This window comes from Oncorhynchus masou, unplaced genomic scaffold (genome assembly GCF_036934945.1).
Source record: "Oncorhynchus masou masou isolate Uvic2021 unplaced genomic scaffold, UVic_Omas_1.1 unplaced_scaffold_733, whole genome shotgun sequence".
NCBI classification, from domain to species: domain Eukaryota; kingdom Metazoa; phylum Chordata; class Actinopteri; order Salmoniformes; family Salmonidae; genus Oncorhynchus; species Oncorhynchus masou.
In genome coordinates, this window is record NW_027013784.1 from 302,415 (window position 1) to 323,534 (window position 21,120).

The 21,120-nt window shown below is 45.1% G+C and overlaps 1 pseudogene; it reads right to left on the minus strand.

The window, feature by feature from the left end:
* The window catches only part of LOC135537259 (neuronal cell adhesion molecule-like), a 78,365-nt pseudogene that overhangs the window by 21,988 nt on the left and 35,257 nt on the right, over positions 1-21,120 (minus strand).

Genomic DNA, 21,120 nt, shown 5'->3' on the forward strand with positions numbered 1-21,120 from the left:
AGGTGATTCTCGTTGTCTCTGATTGGGAACCGTATTTAGGTAGCCTGGGTTTCGCTTTGTATTTCGTGGGTGATTGTTCCTGTCTCTGTGTTAGTTTCACCAGTCAGGCTGTAATAGGTTTCACGTTCCGTTTTGTTGTTTTGTATTTATTCGTTATTTCATGTATAGTTTCGTTATTTGTTTTCACTAATAAACATGAGTAACAAACACGCTGCATTTCGGTCCGACTCTCTTTCGACAAACGAAGAACGTCGTTACAGAATCACCCACCACACACGGACCGAGCAGCGTGTCAACAGGCAGGAGCAGCCCAAAGAGGAGCAGCCCAAAGAGGAGCCGCGTATTAAGGATTTCTGGACATGGGAGGAAATCCTTGACGGGAGAGGACCCTGGGCTAAACCAGGGGAGTGTAGCCGCCCAAAGGTGCAGCAGGCGAAGAGGAAACAGGAGCTGGAAGGAAAAGGACCCTGGGCCCAGCCTGGTGAATATCGCCGCCCTAAGGAGGAACTAGAAGCGGCTGAAGCGGAGAGGCGCTGGTATGAGGAGGAAGCACGGCGACGTGGATGGAAACAGGAGCAGCCCAGAATGGAGTACAGTATGGATATTACGACGTGTGAAGAAATAGACAGGTGGGCGGCCGACCCAGAGAGTGCCGGAGCCCGCCTGGGATTCGCTGGAGCAGTGCGAAGAGGGCTATAGGAGAATGGGGTCGGAAAAAAGACATGGCGGCGCAGAGCGAAGCCCCAAAATTTCTTGGGGGGGGCTCAGAGGGGGATTGGCTGAGTCAGGAGACAGACCTGAGCCAACTCTCCCTGTTTATCGTGAAGAGCCAAGGAGGAGACCAGAATCGGTGTTGGAGGTGAGCGAAGCAGAGACTGTGAAGGAGTTAATGGGGAAATTGGAGGAGAAATTAATGAGGGAGTTGCTAGTTTGGTGCTTTAGGTACAATATTCGTCCGACGGAGCGTGTCGGGGATTTAATGGCACCTGGGTCAGCGCTCCATACTAGTCCTGAGGTGCGTGTTAGTCGGCTGGTGAAAAATGTGCCAGCCTCACGCACTAAGCCTCCTGTGTACCTACCTAGCCTTGCACGTCCTGTGCCAGTCCTGCACTCAGGCTCTCCAGTACACCTTCACGGTCCAGTCCATCCTGTGCCACCTTCACACACTAGTCCTCCGATGGTAGCTCCCCGCACCAGGCTTCCTGTGCCTGTCCTCTATCCAGTACCACCTCCACACCCCAGCCCTCCGGTAGCAGTTCCCCGCACTAGGCTTCCTGTGCGTGTTCTCGGCCAAATACCACCAGTGCCAGCACCACGCATCAGGCCTTCAGTGCGCCTCGCCTGTTCAGCGCAGCCAGCGCTTTCTCCCTCTGCTGCGCTGTCGGAGTCTCCCGCCTGTTCAGCGGTTCTAGAGCCTTCCTCCTCTACAGCGCTGCCGAAGCCTCCTGTCTGCATGGAGCAGCTAGAGCTGCCAGTCTACATGGAGCATCCAGTGTTGCCAGCCTGCATGGAGCAGCTAGAGCTGCCAGTCTGCATGGGGCAGCCAGAGCTGTCAGTCTGCTTGGAGCAGCCAGAGTTGCCAGTCTGCATGGAGTTGCCAGTCTGCATGGAGTTGCCAGTCTGCATGGAGCTGCCAGTCTGCAAGGAGCTGCCAGTCTGCATGGAGCAGCTAGAGCTGCCAGTCTGCAAGGAGCTGCCAATCTGCAAGGAGCTGCCAGTCTGCAAGGAGCTGCCAATCTGCAAGGAGCTGCCAGTCTGCATGGAGCAGCTAGAGCTGCCAGTCTGCATGGAGCAGCTAGAGCTGCCAGTCTGCATGGAGCAGCTAGAGCTGCCAGTCTGCAAGGAGCTGCCAGTCTGCATGGAGCAGCCAGAGCTGCCAGTCTGCCTGGAGCAGCTAGAGCTGCCAGTCTGCAAGGAGCTGCCAGTCTACATGGAGCAGCTAGAGCTGCCAGTCTGCAAGGAGCTGCCAGTCTGCATGGAGCAGCCAGAGCTGCCAGTCTGCATGGAGCAGCCAGAGCCGCCAGTCAGCATGGAGCAGCCAGAGCCGTCAGTCAGCATGAAGCAGCCAGAGCCATCAGTCTGCCAGGATCTGCCAGTCAGCCAGACTCTTCCAGATCTGCCAGTCAGCCAGACTCTTCCAGATCTGCCAAACAGCCAGACTCTTCCAGATCTGCCAGACAGCCAGACTCTTCCAGATCTGCCAGACAGCCAGACTCTTCCAGATCTGCCAGTCAGCCAGACTCTTCCAGATCTGCCAGTCAGCCAGACTCTTCCAGATCTGCCAGTCAGCCAGACTCTTCCAGATCTGCCAGTCAGCCAGACTCTTCCAGATCTGCCAGTCAGCCAGACTCTTCCAGATCTGCCAGTCAGCCAGACTCTTCCAGATCTGCCAGTCAGCCAGACTCTTCCAGATCTGCCAGTCAGCCAGACTCTTCCAGATCTGCCAGTCAACCAGACTCTTCCAGATCTGCCAGTCAGCCAGACTCTTCCAGATCTGCCAGTCAACCAGACTCTTCCAGATCTGCCAGTCAGCCAGACTCTTCCAGATCTGCCAGTCAGCCAGACTCTTCCAGATCTGCCAGTCAACCAGACTCTTCCAGATCTGCCAGTCAACCAGACTCTTCCAGATCTGCAAGTCAACCAGACTCTTCCAGATATGCCAGTCAACCAGACTCTTCCAGATCTGCCAGTCAACCAGACTCTTCCAGATCCGCCAGTCAGCCAGGATCTGCCAGATCTGCTAGTCAGCCAGGATCTGCCAGTCGGCCAGGATCTGCCAGTCAGCCAGGATCCGCCAGTCAGCCAGGATCTGCCAGATCTGCTAGTCAGCCAGGATCTGCCAGTCGGCCAGGATCCGCCAGTCAGCCAGGATCTGCCAGATCTGCTAGTCAGCCAGGATCTGCCAGTCGGCCAGGATCTGCCAGTCAGCCAGGATCCGCCAGTCAGCCAGGATCTGCCAGATCTGCTAGTCAGCCAGGATCTGCCAGTCGGCCAGGATCCGCCAGTCAGCCAGGATCTGCCAGATCTGCTAGTCAGCCAGGATCTGCCAGTCGGCCAGGATCAGCCAGTCAGCCAGGATCAGCCGGTCAGCCAGGATCCGCCGGTCAGCCAGGATCCGCCGGTCAGCCAGGATCCGCCAGTCAGCCAGGATCTGCCAGATCTGATAGTCAGCCAGGATCCGCCAGTCAACCAGGATCTGCCGGATTCAACTGCCTGGCTGGGCTTCATCTCGGTACTGGGCTTCTTCTCGGTACTGGGCTTCTTCTCGGTCCCGGGCTGCCCCTCAGTCCCGAGCTGCCCCTCAGTCCCGAGCTGCCCCTCAGTCCCGAGCTGCCCCTCAGTCCCGAGCTGCCCCTCAGTCCCGAGCTGCTCCTCTGTTATGTAGGGTTCTGGGTGAGGACTATTCGGCCATGGTCGGCGGCGAGGGTGGATCATCCCAGTACGCGAAGGGGAGGAACAATGACATTTATGAAGTGGGGTCCACGTCCGGAGCCGGAACCGCCACCATGGACAGACGCCCACCCGGACCCTCCCTATGGTTTTGAGGTGCGTTCGGGAGTCCGCACCTTAGGGGGGGGTTCTGTCACGCCTTGGTCTTAGTATTTTGTGTTTTAGTTAATTAGTTGGTCAGGCCAGGGTGTGAGATGGGTTTATTGTTTGTTGTATTTAGTGGGGTTTTTTAGTTATTGGGATTGTAGCTGATTAGGGGTGTGTGTTTCATAGGTTTGGCTGCCTGAGGCGGTTCTCAATCAGAGTCAGGTGATTCTCGTTGTCTCTGATTGGGAACCGTATTTAGGTAGCCTGGGTTTCGCTTTGTATTTCGTGGGTGATTGTTCCTGTCTCTGTGTTAGTTTCACCAGTCAGGCTGTAATAGGTTTCACGTTCCGTTTTGTTGTTTTGTATTTATTCGTTATTTCATGTATAGTTTCGTTATTTGTTGTCACTTATAAACATGAGTAACAAACACGCTGCATTTCGGTCTGACTCTCTTTCGACAAACGAAGAACGTCGTTACAGTGTAGGGCTGTTCATTATAATACAGTACTCTGTGTAGGGCTGTTCATTATAATACAGTACTCTGTGTAGGACTGTTGTGTTCATTATAATACAGTACTCTGTGTAGGGCTGTTGTGTTCATTATAATACAGTACTCTTTGTAGTGCTGTTCATGATAATACAGTACTCTGTGTAGGGCTGGTCATTATAATACAGTACTCTGTGTAGGACTGTTGTGTTCATTATAATACAGTACTCTGTGTAGTGCTGTTGTGTTCATTATAATACAGTACTCTGTGTAGGACTGTTCATTATAATACAGTACTCTGTGTGGGACTGTTGTGTTCATTATAATACAGTACTCTGTGTGGGGCTGTTGTGTTCATTATAATACAGTACTCTGTGTAGGGCTGTTCATTATAATAGAGTACTCTGTGTGGGGCAGTTGTGTTCATTATAATACAGTACTCTTTGTAGTGCTGTTCATGATAATACAGTACTCTGTGTAGGGCTGGTCATTATAATACAGTACTCTGTGTGGGACTGTTGTGTTCATTATAATACAGTACTCTGTGTGGGGCTGTTGTGTTCATTATAATACAGTACTCTGTGTAGGGCTGTTGTGTTCATTATAATACAGTACTCTGTGTGGGGCTGTTGTGTTCATTATAATACAGTACTCTGTGTAGGGCTGTTGTGTTCATTATAATACAGTACTCTGTGTAGGGCTGGTCATTATAATACAGTACTCTGTGTAGGGCTGTTGTGTTCATTATAATACAGTACACTGTGTAGTGCTGTTCATTATAATACAGTACTCTGTGTAGGGCTGTTCATTATAATACAGTACTCTGTGTAGGGCTGTTCATTATAATACAGTACTCTGTGTGGGGCTGTTGTGTTCATTATAATACAGTACTCTGTGTAGGGCTGGTCATTATAATACAGTACTCTGTGTAGGGCTGTTGTGTTCATTATAATACAGTACACTGTGTAGTGCTGTTCATTATAATACAGTACTCTGTGTAGGGCTGTTCATTATAATACAGTACTCTGTGTAGGGCTGTTGTGTTCATTATAATACAGTACTCTGTGTGGGACTGTTGTGTTCATTATAATACAGTACTCTGTGTGGGACTGTTCATTATAATACAGTACTCTGTGTAGGGCTGTTGTGTTCATTATAATACAGTACACTGTGTAGGGCTGTTCATTATAATACAGTACTCTGTGTAGGGCTGTTGTGTTCATTATAATACAGTACTCTGTGTAGGGCTGTTCATTATAATACAGTACTCTGTGTAGTGCTGTTGTGTTCATTATAATACAGTACTCTGTGTAGGACTGTTCATTATAATACAGTACTCTGTGTGGGACTGTTGTGTTCATTATAATACAGTACTCTGTGTGGGGCTGTTGTGTTCATTATAATACAGTACTCTGTGTAGGGCTGTTCATTATAATAGAGTACTCTGTGTGGGGCAGTTGTGTTCATTATAATACAGTACTCTTTGTAGTGCTGTTCATGATAATACAGTACTCTGTGTAGGGCTGGTCATTATAATACAGTACTCTGTGTAGGACTGTTGTGTTCATTATAATACAGTACTCTGTGTGGGGCTGTTGTGTTCATTATAATACAGTACTCTGTGTAGGGCTGTTGTGTTCATTATAATACAGTACTCTGTGTAGGACTGTTGTGTTCATTATAATACAGTACTCTGTGTAGGGCTGTTGTGTTCATTATAATACAGTACACTGTGTAGTGCTGTTCATTATAATACAGTACTCTGTGTAGGGCTGTTCATTATAATACAGTACTCTGTGTGGGGCTGTTGTGTTCATTATAATACAGTACTCTGTGTGGGACTGTTGTGTTCATTATAATACAGTACTCTGTGTGGGACTGTTCATTATAATACAGTACTCTGTGTAGGGCTGTTGTGTTCATTATAATACAGTACTCTGTGTAGGGCTGTTCATTATAATACAGTACTCTGTGTAGGGCTGTTGTGTTCGTCTCCAGGTATCCAGGTGAGCTGGACGCTCCTCTCTCTCTGGTCAGTCAGCTCCAGGTCTGTAGGAGGGTCTGGTTCCTCTGGAGAGGAAAACACAGTGTCGGTACCACTCACTACAACAACAAGGTCACCTGATGCTTTAGGGGGTGGGAGTCAGCATGCCTTGTTTGATAAACTGAGTAACTGAGCGAGAGTCTGAAATGAGCAGGATCCAACTCCAACCCAAAACACAGTAGTCAGATGGACATAGTTACTACTAATAATAATAATAATAATCATCACACTAGTGAATACATCTAATGATGCAGTAGACACTTCAAACACACACAGACTGGTTCTCTCTGGTCACGGACTGTCAATATGCCACTGCAGTAGCATCACAGCAGAGCCATAGCATGCTAAGCAAACGGACAAGACTGCTACAGTAAGGGTGAAGGTCAGCTCTCACACACTCAGGACTGAGGGAGAGGAGTGGATGAGGAATGATGATGCTAATATGGCCAACAGGGCCAGCGTTGTTTACCGTAGACAATAGCAGGAGTTGGAGTAGCCTCTGAGAGAGCAAGGACAGGAGTCAGATAGGAGTGACAGGTTAGTGACAAAACACAGGTTTCAGAGAGAAGAAGAATAGGACTACACAGCAACAAGAAGCTTATGAAATACTTCCTATAGTCAATCACCAATATTACAACACTAGTATTGGTTATGAAAGACTAGTGTTACTATAGTCAATCACCAATATCACAACACTCTAGTATTGGTTATGAAAGACTGGTGTTCCTATAGTCAATCACCAATATTACAACACTCTAGTATTGGTTATGAAAGACTAGTGTTACTATAGTCAATCACCAATATTACAACACTTTAGTATTGGATATGAAAGACTAGTGTTACTATAGTCAATCACCAATATTACAACACTCTAGTATTGGTTATGAAAGACTAGTGTTACTATAGTCAATCACCAATATCACAACACTCTAGTACTGGTTATGAAAGACTAGTGTTACTATAGTCAATCACCAATATCACAACACTAGTATTGGTTATGAAAGACTAGTGTTACTATAGTCAATCACCAATATTACAACACTCTAGTACTGGTTATGAAAGACTAGTGTTACTATAGTCAATCACCAATATTACAACACTCTAGTATTGGTTATGAAAGACTGGTGTTCCTATAGTCAATCACCAATATTACAACACTCTAGTATTGGTTATGAAAGACTGGTGTTCCTATAGTCAATCACCAATATTACAACACTCTAGTATTACAACTCTGTGAGCATTGGATCAGACTACAAAGTATTTAAATAAAGATGTTAACAGACTATTCAGAACATGCACATGCGTGTCTACCACAGAGATGAAACATATCACATTGTCATAAGAGTAACTAGAGGACATAGAATATAGGTAGCTGATAGAACGAGGAAAGGGTAGAATGTGTTGTATATCCTAAGATAAGTTAGGTAAACATCAGGTGAAGTATAAAGGTAAACCCACCAACGACGGTGAGCATGGCGCTAGCTGAGTCCTGGTCCAGGGTGGTGTTCATGACACAGGTGTAGGTTCCCTGTCCTCCTCTGTCACTTCGTTGATGGTCAGACTGTCAGTGTCCACCAAGAACCTAACAAAACACCACCACACAGTCAGACAATCATGCTTACAGTAACCTGTGGCGGACTCCAATAGCATCGAATAGTCCCAGCGATATGCAACTGTTCAGGGAAGTCAGGAACCAATACACACAGTCAGTCAGGAAATTAAAGGCTAGCTTTTTCAAACAGAAATATGAATCCTGTAGCTCTAACTCCAAAAAGTCCATGGAGAACAAGGGCACCTCCTCCCAGCTGCCCACTGCACTGAGGCTAGGTAACACGGTCACCACCGATAAAAAAACATTCAATAAGCATTTCTCTACGGCTGGCCATGCTTTTCTCCTGGCTACCCCAACCCCGGACAACAGCTCCGCACCCCCGGCAGCTACTTGCACAAGCCTCCCCAGCTTCTCCTTCACCTAAATCCAGATAGCAGATGTTCTGAAAGAGCTGCAAAACCTGGACCCCTACAAATCAGCCAGGCTAGACAATCTGGACCCTCTCTTTTAAAATTATCCGCCGCCTTTGTTGCCACCACTATTACTAGCCTGTTCAACCTCTCTTTCGTATCGTCCGAGATCCCTAAAGATTGGAAAGCTGCCGCGGTCATCCCCCTCTTCAAGGGGGTGACACTCTAGACCCAAACTGTTATAGACCTATATCTATCCTACCCTGCCTTTCTAAAGTCTTCAAAAGCCAAGTTAATATACAGATCACTGACCATTTCGAATCCCACCGTACCTTCTCTGCTGTGCAATCCGGTTTCCGAGCTGGTGACGGGGGCACCCCTGCCACGCTCAAGGTACTAAACGATATCATAACCGCCATCGATAAAAGACAGTACTGTGCAGCTGTATTCATTGACCTGGCCAAGGCTTCGACTCTGTCAATCACCGTATTCTTATCGGCAGACTCAATAGCCTTGGTTTCTCAAATGACTGCCTCGCCTGGTTCACCAACTACTTCACAGACAGAGTTCAGTGTGTCAAATCGGAGGGCCTGTTGTCCGGACCTGTGGCAGTCTCTATGGGGGTACCACAGGGTTCAATTCTCGGGCTGACTCTCTTCTCTGTATACATCAATGAGGTCGCTCTTGCTGCAGGTGATTCCCTGATCCATCTCTACGCAGACAACACCATTCTGTATACTTCTGTCCCTTCCTTGGACACTGTGTTAACTAACCTCCAAACAAGCTTCAATGCCATACAATACTCCTTCCGTGGCCTCCAACTGCTCTTAAACGCTAGTAAAACCAAATGCATGCTTTTCACTTGTTCGCTGCCCGCACCCCCGCCCGACTAGCATCACTACTCTGGAAGGTTCTGACCTAGAATACGTGGACAACTACAAATACTTAGGTGTCTGGCTAGACTGTAAACTCTCCTTCCAGACTCATTTCAAACATCTCCAATCCAAAATCAAATCTAGAATTGGCTGTCTATTTCGCAACAAAGCCTCGTTCACTCACGCCGCCAAACTTACCCTAGTAAAACTGACTATCCTGCCGATCCTCGACTTCGGCGATGTCATCTACAAAATATCTTCCAATACTCTACTTAGAAAACTGGGTGTAGTCTATCAGAGTCATCTGTTTTGTTATCAAAGCGCCTTGTACCACCCACCACTACGACCTGTATGCTCTAGTCCCTCGCTACATATTCGTCGCCAGACCCACTGGCTCCAGGTCATCTATAAGTCTATGCTAGGTAAAGCTCCGCCTTATCTCTGCTCACTGGTCACGATAATAACACCCACCCGTAGCACGCGCTCCAGCAGGTATACCTCACTGGTCATCCCCAAAGCCAACACCTCCTTTGGCCGCCTTCCCTTCCAGTTCTCTGCTGCCAATGACTGGAGCGAAGTGCAAAAATCGCTGATGTTGGAGACTTACATTTCCCTCACTAACTTTAAACATCACCTATCTGAGCATCTAACAGATCGCTGCAGCTGTACATAGTCCATCTGTAAATAGCCCACCCAATCTACCTACCTCATCCCGATACTGTTTTTATTTACTTTGCTGCTCTTTTGCACACCAGTATCACTACTTACACACCACCATCTGCTCATCATCATCTGCTCATCTATCACTCGTGTTAATTGTAATTACTTTGCTACTATGGCCTATGTATTGCCTTACCTCCTCATGCCATTTGCACACAATGTATATAGACTTTCTTTCTAGTGTGTTATTGACTGTACGCTTGTTTATTCCATGTGTAACTCTGTGTTGTTGTTTCTGTCGCATTGCTTTGCTTTATCTTGGCCAGGTCGCAGTTGGAAATGGGAACTTGTTCTCAACTAGCTTACCTGGTTAAATAAAGGTGAAAAAAATAATGAAAAAACAAATCCAATCATACATTTACCAAATACATAATTTTTTCAGGCTTTTGCTCCTGCCCTGCTTTAACACACCTAATGCGGGGGGCTGAGGAGGGCCTGAGGAGCAGTTTGATTAGTAGAATGAGGTGTGTCAGAATCAGGGAGGATGTTATCTCTCCTGGAGTAGGGTTGACCACCACTGGCCGATAGCAGACCCATATCTATAGAGAGAAGGTGTGTATAGAGGAGATGGTCTAGAGTACCTCTCGTCGTCAGGCAGCTCTCCGTTGTCTTTGAGCCAGTTCATGGTGGGGATGAGGGTGGGGTCGTGTTTAACTTTACACTCAAACACGGCCTTCCTGTTCCTCTGGACCACCATGTACTCTGGCTGGGCCAGGATCCTCGTCGGCTCTGAAGGACAATACACACATATATGGTTACACTTCATATGAATACACTCTTAATAATGCATTATAACATCTATAACTACATTCATAATGCAGTATAACATTTATAACTACATTCATAATGCATTATAAGTGTCTATAAATACATTCATAATGCATTATAAGTGTCTATAACTACATTCATAATGCATTATAACATCTATAACTACATTCATAATGCATTATAACATCTATAACTACATTCATAATGCATTATAACATCAATAACTACATTCATAATGCATTATAACATCTATAACTACATTCATAATGCATTATAACATGTATAACTACATTCATAATGCATTATAAGTATCTATAACTACATTCATGATGCATTATAAGTGTCTATAACTACATTCATAATGCATTATACCATTTATAACTACATTCATAATGCATTATAACATCTATAACTACATTCATAATGCATTATAACATCTATAACTACATTCATAATGCATTATAAAATGTATAACTACATTCATAATGCATTATAACATCTATAACTACATTCATAATGCATTATAACATCTATAAGTACATTCATAATGCATTATAACATTTATAACTACATTCATAATGCATTATAACATCTATAAGTACATTCATAATGCATTATAATATCTATAACTACATTCATAATGCATTATAACATCTATAACTACATTCATAATGCATTATAACATGTATAACTACATTCATAATGCATTATAAGTATCTATAACTACATTCATGATGCATTATAAGTGTCTATAACTACATTCATAATGCATTATACCATTTATAACTACATTCATAATGCATTATAACATCTATAACTACATTCATAATGCATTATAACATCTATAACTACAATCATAATGCATTATAACATTTATAACTACATTCATAATGCATTACACGTGTCTATAATTAAATTCATAATGCATTATACGTTTCGATAACTACATTCATAAAGCATTATAACATCTATAAATAGATTGGGGCGTCAGGTAGCCTAGTGGTTAGAGAGTTGGACTAGTAACCGGAAGGTTGCAAGATCGAATCCCTGAGCTGTCGTTTTGCCCTGAACAATGCAGTTAACCCACTGTTCCTAGGCTGTCATTGAAAATAAGAATATGTTCTTAACTGACTTGCCTTGTTAAATAAAGGTAAAATAAAAATTATAACATCTATAAATACATCCATAAAGCATTATAAGTGTCTATAACTACATTCATAAAGCATTATAATCAGGTTATAAGCAGGCTTGTCTGACCTTTGACCTCCAAGTAGACATGGTTCTCCCTGGTTCCCAGGTTGTTGGAGGCTATACAGGTGTACTTGCCACTGTTCAGGGACTGGGCTACGTTGATCTCTAAGGTACCGTTATTATGGATCACATATGGGTCTCTATTCAGGATACTGGTCTGGCTGTCCTTAAACCTGCAGAGGAAACACTAGGTCACTGCATTAGAACGCTAGATCCCTGTGAGACTTTATGAATGTAGTTATTCATCAGCTCAGTTCTTTATGAGAAGATCATGTTGAACAGTTTGTGACTGAAGGACTTTACGGGACACTGTGTGATATTCATTAACAGCCCTCTGTTCACAATCACACCAGCCTCAGTGAACTCCATTAGGAAGTGCAGTGGTGTTAACAGAGAGGTGTTAACAGAGAGGTTTTAACAGTGAGGTGTTAACAGAGTGTAGTTAACAGAGTGTAGTTAACAGAGTGGAGTTAACAGAGAGGTTTTAACAGAGAGGTTTTAACAGAGAGGTGTTAACAGAGTGTAGTTAACAGAGTGGAGTTAACAGAGAGGTTTTAACAGAGAGGTTTTAACAGAGAGGTGTTAACAGAGAGGTGTTAACAGAGTGTAGTTAACAGAGTGGAGTTAACAGAGAGGTGTTAACAGAGTGGTGTTAACAGAGTGGAGTTAACAGAGAGGTGTTAACAGAGTGGTGTTAATAACAGAGTGGTGTTAACAGAGAGGTGTTAACAGAGTAGGGTTAATAACAGAGTGGTGTTAACAGAGAGGTGTTAACAGAGTGGTGTTAATAACAGAGTGGTGTAATAACAAGATGGGAGACTGACTGACTGGCTTGTGAGACTAGAGTCTGACTGACTGGCTTGTGAGACTAGAGTCTGGCTGGCTGGCTTGTGAGACTAGAGTCTGGCTGGCTGGCTTGTGAGACTAGAGTCTGGCTGGCTGGCTTGTGAGACTAGAGTCTGACTGACTGGCTTGTGAGACTAGAGTCTGGCTGGCTGGCTTGTGAGACTAGAGTCTGGCTGACTGGCTTGTGAGACTAGAATCTGGCTGGCTGGCTTGTGAAACAGAGTGACTTGTGAGACTAGAGTCTGGCTGGCTGGCTTGTGAGACTAGAGTCTGACTGGCTGGCTTGTGAGACTAGAGTCTGACTGGCTGGCTTTAGAGACTAGAGTCTGACTGACTGGCTTGTGAGACTAGAGTCTGACTGACTGGCTTGTGAGACTAGAGTCTGGCTGGCTGGTTTGTGAGACTAGAGTCTGACTGGCTGGCTTGTGAGACTAGAGTCTGGCTGGCTGGCTGGCTTGTGAGACTAGAGTCTGGCTGGCTGGCTTGTAAGACTAGAGTCTGACTGGCTGGCTGGCTTGTGAGACTAGAGTCTGGCTGGCTGGCTTGTAAGACTAGAGTCTGACTGGCTGGCTTGTGAGACTAGAGTCTGACTGGCTGGCTTGTGAGACTAGAGTCTGACTGGCTGGCTTGTGAGCATCTGACTGACTGGCTTGTGAGACTAAAGTCTGGCTGACTGGCTTGTGAAACTTAAAGTCTGGCTGACTAGCTTGTGAGAGTCTGGCTGACTGGCTTGCAAGACTTAGAGCCAGATGGACTAACCATGTGATGGTTGGTATGGGCGAGCCGAACGAGGCACAGTCCAGGAAGGCAGGATTGTTGGTGATGACCTGGTACACATTGTTGGGGGGAGTCAGCACCCTTGGTGCTTCGGCTGAAAACAGAAACAAATCATATTGATAATGATTACTAAACCATAACGTGACATGAGAATGATGCAGAGAACACAAAATGCTGTCATTGGCCACAACAATGTTCAAGAGTTGTAAAGCTCAAGAGTTTAGAGTTTTTATTTGTTTATTGACTCAATATTCGGATTCTAAAAGGCAGATTCAATGGTTGTGTTTCCAGAGACTCACCAAGCACATTGACAAAAGCATTAGCCAGCAGGTAGCCAAACTCATTGGAGGCGTTGCACTGGTAGACAGCGCTGGAGCCGGTCTGGACGTCGCTCAGAATCACTGTGTCGTCCTCCACCTTCCGACTCGTGTCCTTTGGAGAGTCTATCAAGGGGATCACAGGCTAGATATACAGTATGTCACACATTCAAACCTCTGTTCACCCTTCCTCCTGCACATTTGGATGTTCATAATTGAAGGGTAACATCGTGTAGATGTGTGCTCTGCCCACATAGGGGATGAATCCTAATTTGATTAGGATTCATCCCCTATGTGGGCAGAGCACACATACATATTTTGTGCAAATCTCTCATTGACATCAATGAATTATTTATGCAATAGTATATGAGCTCTGGTGCTGTTCTACCTACATAAGTGAAACACACTGACTATACATCTCTCTGGATAAGAGCGTTTGCTAAATTACTAAAATGTAAATGTACGCTTCAGTGTGCATTTCTCCAGTTAGGATTCGTTCCATTGAGCCTCAGTCTGGGGTGGAAGTGGACTAGACTCACTTTCGATGGGGACTCCGTTGACGGACCAGGCGATTTGGGGCTTGGGGTCTCCACTGACTCTGCAGGTGAGGATGCCCGTCTCCTTCGGGGCCAGGATCAGGTTCCTGGGGGCACTGATCCAGAACGGAGCCGCTGGGGGGGACGGGGAAGGGGGGGTGAGAGTCAGAGAAAGAGAGAGAGAGGGACAGACCTATAGAATACCCCTTTTAAAATCCACAACACTGTAAAGGTACTAGGAGTGTTAGGAACATTTCTCCACATATTCCATCTCGTCCCAACTCTTCTTTGTGTCACAGACCTTTGACGTTGACTTTGATGGTGTGATGGGCGGAGCCTAGGCTGTTCTTGGCCGTGCAGCGGTAGTCCCCGGCGTCCGCCTCCATCACATCTGCGATCTTCAGCGTCTTCTGGAAGTTGTGGAAGGACATCCGGCTGCTAGGAAGATCGCCACTCTCCTTATACCAGGACACCTCCGGAGTCGGACTAGCAAAAACAACAACAACTAAATAAATCACTTACCAATATCTGTGTATTGTCCTCTCCCAAAAAGAACAGACAGACAGCTAGTCCAATGTTGTCTAGGTAACCAGCCTGATTTTGCAATAGCAAACATGATGTTGTCTTGACAAGGCAACAAAGTAGTATTGCTGAATGTCACATACAAAGATTAAACAAACCAACCTGCCCTTGTGCAAAAACAGAAGTTAAAAACCTTGTTCATGCTGTGTTGTTCATGCAGTATTGTTCATGCAGTGTTGTTCATGCAGTGTTTTTCATGCAGCGTTGTTCATGCAGTGTTGTTCATGCAGCGTTGTTCATGCAGTGTTGTGGGCGTACTTACAGTCCTTCAGCGATACACTCTATCTCCAGAACCCCTCCCCTCAGGGCCATCTGGGTGCTGCTCCGCCCCAGAGGAGCCATGAAGCTGGGTCGCCGCTCCCCCGATGGACTGTCTGGAGAACAGGACAGGAAACACAATCATCTCAGCACCAGAACCACACGTTCCTATACCCTGTTCACACTACTGAGCTAAGCCGAGCTGAGCCAAGCTGAGCTGAGCCAAGCTAAATAGTACTTCTCTGACCTGGGTGGTGGGTAAATATAGCTGCTGGATTGTGGAAAGGGTATAAGTGTCAGTAGCTAGCTGTGACCATTCAGTCCGTAGAGCCAGTAGTCCAGCACCAGCGGCATATAGACTATTATAGGATAGTAGTAATATCCCGTGCTGTTATGGACTGTAGCCAGGCGTTGGCCCTTTCGCAGGCTGCTTCCCAAATGGCTCCCTTTGCCCCATAGTGCACTATATAGGGCCACTGGTCTGAAGTAGACACACAACACCTGGAGAGACAGGCCGTCCAGTCGTCAATCTGTTGCCACGACAACCAAGGGATCTAGGATTTCTCCCTTAGTATCCTTCCTCGATATAATCATAGACAGATTTTAGCCATAAGCTCGCTACGGCTGCTATGATTCTGACATGTTTAGCCCTAATCAAGCTACGGCTGCTATGATGCTGACATGTTTAGCCCTAATCAATCTACGGCTGCTATGATGCTGACATGTTTAGCCCTAATCAATCTACGGCTGCTATGATGCTGACATGTTTAGCCCTAATCAATCTACGGCTGCTATGATTCTGACATGTTTAGCCCTAATCAAGCTACGGCTGCTATGATTCTGACATGTTTAGCCCTAATCAAGCTACGGCTGCTATGATGCTGACATGTTTAGCCCTAATCAAGCTATGGCTGCTATGATTCTGACATGTTTAGCCCTAAGCTAGCTACGGCTGCTATGATTCTGACATGTTTAGCCCTAATCAAGCTACGGCTGCTATGATTCTGACATGTTTAGCCCTAAGCTAGCTACGGCTGCTATGATTCTGACATGTTTAGCCCTAATCAAGCTACGGCTGCTATGATGCTGACATGTTTAGCCCTAATCAAGCTACGGCTGCTTTGATTCTGACATGTTTAGCCCTAATCAAGCTACGGCTGCTTTGATTCTGACATGTTTAGCACTAATCAAGCTACGGCTGCTATGATTCTGACATGTTTAGCCCTAATCTAGCTACGGCTGCTATGATTCTGACATGTTTAGCCCTAATCAATCTACGGCTGCTATGATTCTGACATGTTTAGCCCTAATCAAGCTACGGCTGCTATGATTCTGACATGTTTAGCCCTAAGCTAGCTACGGCTGCTATGATTCTGACATGTTTAGCCCTAAGCTAGCTACGGCTGCTATGATTCTGACATGTTTAGCCCTAAGCTAGCTACGGCTGCTATGATGCTGACATGTTTAGCCCTAATCAAGCCCTGACTGAAAGGTCTGGTAAAATCTCTTTACAATGAGACTAGATTGAGTGAGTGGAGCTGGGGGGAATGTACATTTACAATGAGACTAGATTGAGTGAGTGGAGCTGGGGGGAATGTGTTGTATACAACACATTGGCGTGAACCGCTGATTGGATGGACAGAAGACAGATTGTGTTTAATGATCTTTCCATGCGTGCCTTTTTCAGGGTCAGAGACTTACATTAAAAGAACATGGAAAGATCTAGATGAGAGAGAGAGAAAATACTGTATAAGTCTCATGCAAGAGTTTCATCATACTAGTTCTGTATGCTGTGTGCTTCACTTTGGATTTCATCATCTAACTATTGGGTGATGGGTGTTGAATTTAAACTAGGAGGAGCATCCTTTTTACTATGAATAATGCTTAACCAATGGGAAGCTTATGGTTAATGTTAGTAGATGAATGCCCATTGGTTAACGTTAGTAGATGAATGCCCATTGGTTAACGTTAGTAGATGAATGCCCATTGGTTAACGTTAGTAGATGAATGCCCATTGGTTAACATTAGTAGATGAATGCCCAGCCAAAGAAAGGAACATTCATTTCAGTAAAGAAAATGGATTTGATTGGTTTCTTTTTCTTGATGGGTTTCCTACAAATGAATCCACCTTTTAGGCATTTGGTTTTCTAAGTAAGAAGGTAAGCTAAGTTAACACAGTACAGGGTAAAGGGAGAGGATTTAGTTATGGAATGTAATTAAACATTGTTTGTTGTTATTTTATTATATTACGCTATCAATGTGAATTTAGTCACACAGGATGAGGTTGGGAGTAGATGATCAGGTCAGGTATAGTCCAGGTAGGTTATACTACAGGTGTTGGAGTCAGGTGGGTCAGGTATAGTCCAGGTAGGTTATACTACAGGTGTTGGAGTCAGGTGGGTCAGGTATAGTCCAGGTAGGTTATACTACAGGTGTTGGAGTCAGGTGGGTCAGGTATAGTCCAGGTAGGTTATACTACAGGTGTTGGAGTCAGGTGGGTCAGGTATAGTCCAGGTAGGTTATACTACAGGTGTTGGAGTCAGGTGGGTCAGGTATATTCCAGGTAGGTTATACTACAGGTGTTGGAGTCAGGTGGGTCAGGTATAGTCCAGGTAGGTTATACTACAGGTGTTGGAGTCAGGTGGGTCAGGTATATTCCAGGTGGGTTATACTACAGGTGCTGGAGTCAGGTGGGTCAGGTATATTCCAGGTAGGTTACACTACAGGTGTTGGAGTCAGGTGGGTCAGGTATAGTCCAGGTAGGTTATACTACAGGTGCTGGAGTCAGTTGGGTCAGGTATAGTCCAGGTAGGTTATACTACAGGTGTTGGAGTCAGGTGGGTCAGGTATAGTCCAGGTAGGTTATACTACAGGTGTTGGAGTCAGGTGGGTCAGGTATAGTCCAGGTAGGTTATACTACAGGTGTTGGAGTCAGGTGGGTCAGGTATATTCCAGGTAGGTTATACTACAAGTGTTGGAGTCAGGTGGGTCAGGTATAGTCCAGGTAGGTTATACTACAGGTTTTGCAGTCAGGTGGGTCAGGTATATTCCAGGTAGATTATACTACAGGTGTTGGAGTCAGTTGGGCCAGGTATAGTCCAGGTTGGTTAGAATAAAAGGAGGAGTTGGGATGGGGCTGGGTTCACTTTGGGATAAGGGGGTAAACCAGCACTCACCAACAAATAAATTGTTCGTATAATTGTACAAAGCTGCCACAGTTTCATTGATCGCATCCACTGTAAAAATCAATCAGAACATCATGAGCATGCAGTGCTATGTAGACATCTACAGGGAACAACCAGGAGGAGATTCAGTTAGAGGTGCTACGTAGACATCTACAGGGAACAACCAGGAGGAGATTCAGTTAGAGGTGCTACATAGACATCTACAGGGAACAACCAGGAGGAGATTCAGTTAGAGGTGCTATGTAGACATCTACAGGGAACAACCAGGAGGAGATTCAGTTAGAGGTGCTACGTAGACATCTACAGGGAACAACCAGGAGGAGATTCAGTTAGAGGTGCTACGTAGACATCTACAGGGAACAACCAGGAGGAGATTCAGTTAGAGGTGCTACGTAGACATCTACAGGGAACAACCAGGAGGAGATTCAGTTAGAGGTGCTACGTAGACATCTACAGGGAACAACCAGGAGGAGATTCAGTTAGAGGTGCTACGTAGACATCTACAGGGAACAACCAGGAGGAGATTCAGTTTAGAGGTGCTACATAGACATCTACAGGGAACAACCAGGAGGAGATTCAGTTTAGAGGAAGGGATGTCATCAAACAAATATCATCAAACAAATATCAACATGAAAGGACAGTTCAAAAATACATCACACATTAGAATGATGAGTATCACAAAATACTCTACAAAATTATCACTATACTAAAATATTGCATAACAAGGCAATGTGAAGATGCACAGAAACATGAAAACATACAATGACCTAATGTCACGGTGTCCACTAACACTCAGATAGGACCAGACAACTCAGAGAAGGAGTTGACCGTCTTGCCCAAGGCTCCCTTCTCCTTGGCCCTAACCCTTATTTGCAGATCTGAAGGGAATCAATATGTATAATCAGTGTGGAGATGGAGCTTCTCCCTTCCAGATCAGTAAACATCTCAGGTGTAGGAACCCGCTGGGACTGGTTCAAAGCCTCTGTGCTGAGTGGGATGGACACTTACTGTCCAGGACTTTGACCGTGATGGGTTGTTTCTGCTGGATGGTCTGTGTGTGGGGGAAGCGGGCGTAACAGATGTAGTCGTTCCTGGTGTCGTCCAATAGGACGTTAGAGAAGTACAGGTCTCCGTTTAACGCCTGGGACACACGCGTGTTCTGAGGCAGGCGCTGGAAGTCTGGAAGGGGGGGGAAGAGGAAGAGGAGAGATGATGTATCACTTCAAATATGTTACACATCAAATCAAATTGTATTTGTCACATACACATAGTTAGCAGTTGTTAATGTGAGTGTAGAGAAATGCTTGTGCTTCTAGTTCCGACAATGCAGTAATAACCAACGAGTAATCTAACCTAACAATTCCACAACTAATACCTTATACACACAACTGTAAAGGGATAAATAATATGTACATAAAGAATCATGAATGAATGATGGTACAGAACGGCATAGGAAGATGCAGTAGATGGTATCGAGTACAGTATATACATATGAGATGAGTAATGTAGGGTATGTAAACATTATATTAAGTGGCATTGTTTAAAGTGGCTAGTGATACATGTATTACATAAAGATGGCAAGATACAGTAGTTGGTATAGAGTACAGTATATACATATGAGATGAGTAATGTAGCGTATGTAAACATTGTTTAAAGTGGCTAGTGATACATGTATTACATAAAGATGGCAAGATACAGTAGTTGGTATAGAGTACAGTATATACATATGAGATGAGTAATGTAGGGTATGTAAACATTGTTTAAAGTGCCTAGTGATACATGTATTACATAAAGATGGCAAGATGCAGTAGATGGTATAGAGTACAGTATATACATATGATATGAGTAATTTAGGGTATGTAAACATTATATTAAGTGGCATTGTTTAAAGTGGCTAGTGATACATGTACTACATAAAGATGCAAGATGCAGTAGATGGTATAGAGTACAGTATATACATATGAGATGAGTAATGTAGGGTATGTAAACATTGTTTAAAGTGGCTAGTGATACATTTTTACATGTATGGCAGCAGCCACTCAATGTTAGTGGTGGCTGTTTAACAGTCTGATGGCCTTGAGATAGAAGCTGTTTTTCAGTCTCTCGGTCCCTGCTTTGATGCACCTGTACTGACCTCGCCTTCTGGATGATAGCGGGTGAAGAGGCAGTGGCTGTATACAATTACACTAAATATGTATGCTTACTGACAACCAAAAACAGCCCCTATATAATCTCAGAACACAGTCCGGCAATATGACTTCTAGAATTGGACTTTACAGCGTACTGTCTGGATGTAAACCAACACACAATGTGTAGAAATGTATGAAACCCCTTGAAGACTTACTGTTGTCCATCCAGAAGATGATGGGAGGGGCAGGCCTGCAGGCGGTCGACACTGCAGCACCAGAGACACTCCCACCTGTACCATGATTGCCTCTTTCCTCTCCTTCGACCACAAGGGGGACCCTGTGTCACATAAACAGCCATCATACAGACAGCAGTGAGGAAGGGGCCCTGTGTAAAATGTACAACAGGGGAAATTGGAGGTAGGGGCCCTGTGAAAGTGTTCAACAGGGAGGGAGGGGCCCTGTTTAAAATGTTCAACAGGGAAGGAAGGGACCTTGTTTAAAATGTACAACAGGGAGGGAGGGGACCTATTTAACATTTTCAATAGGGAGGGAGGGGCCCTGTTTAAAATGTTCAACAGGGGAAATTGGAGGTAGGGGCCCTGTGAAAGTGTTCAACAGGGAGGGAGGGACCCTGTTTAAAATGTTCAACAGGGAGGGAGGGGCCTTGTTTAAAATGTACAACAGGGAGGGAGGGGCCCTATTTAAAATGTTCAACAGGGAGGGAGGGGCCCTGTTTAAAATGTTCAACAGGGAGGGAGGGGCCCTGTTTAAAATGTTCAACAGGGAGTTATGTGTTTAAAATATCAGAATGCTTAACTCTAATCTGTAAAGACATTGAAAAGATCT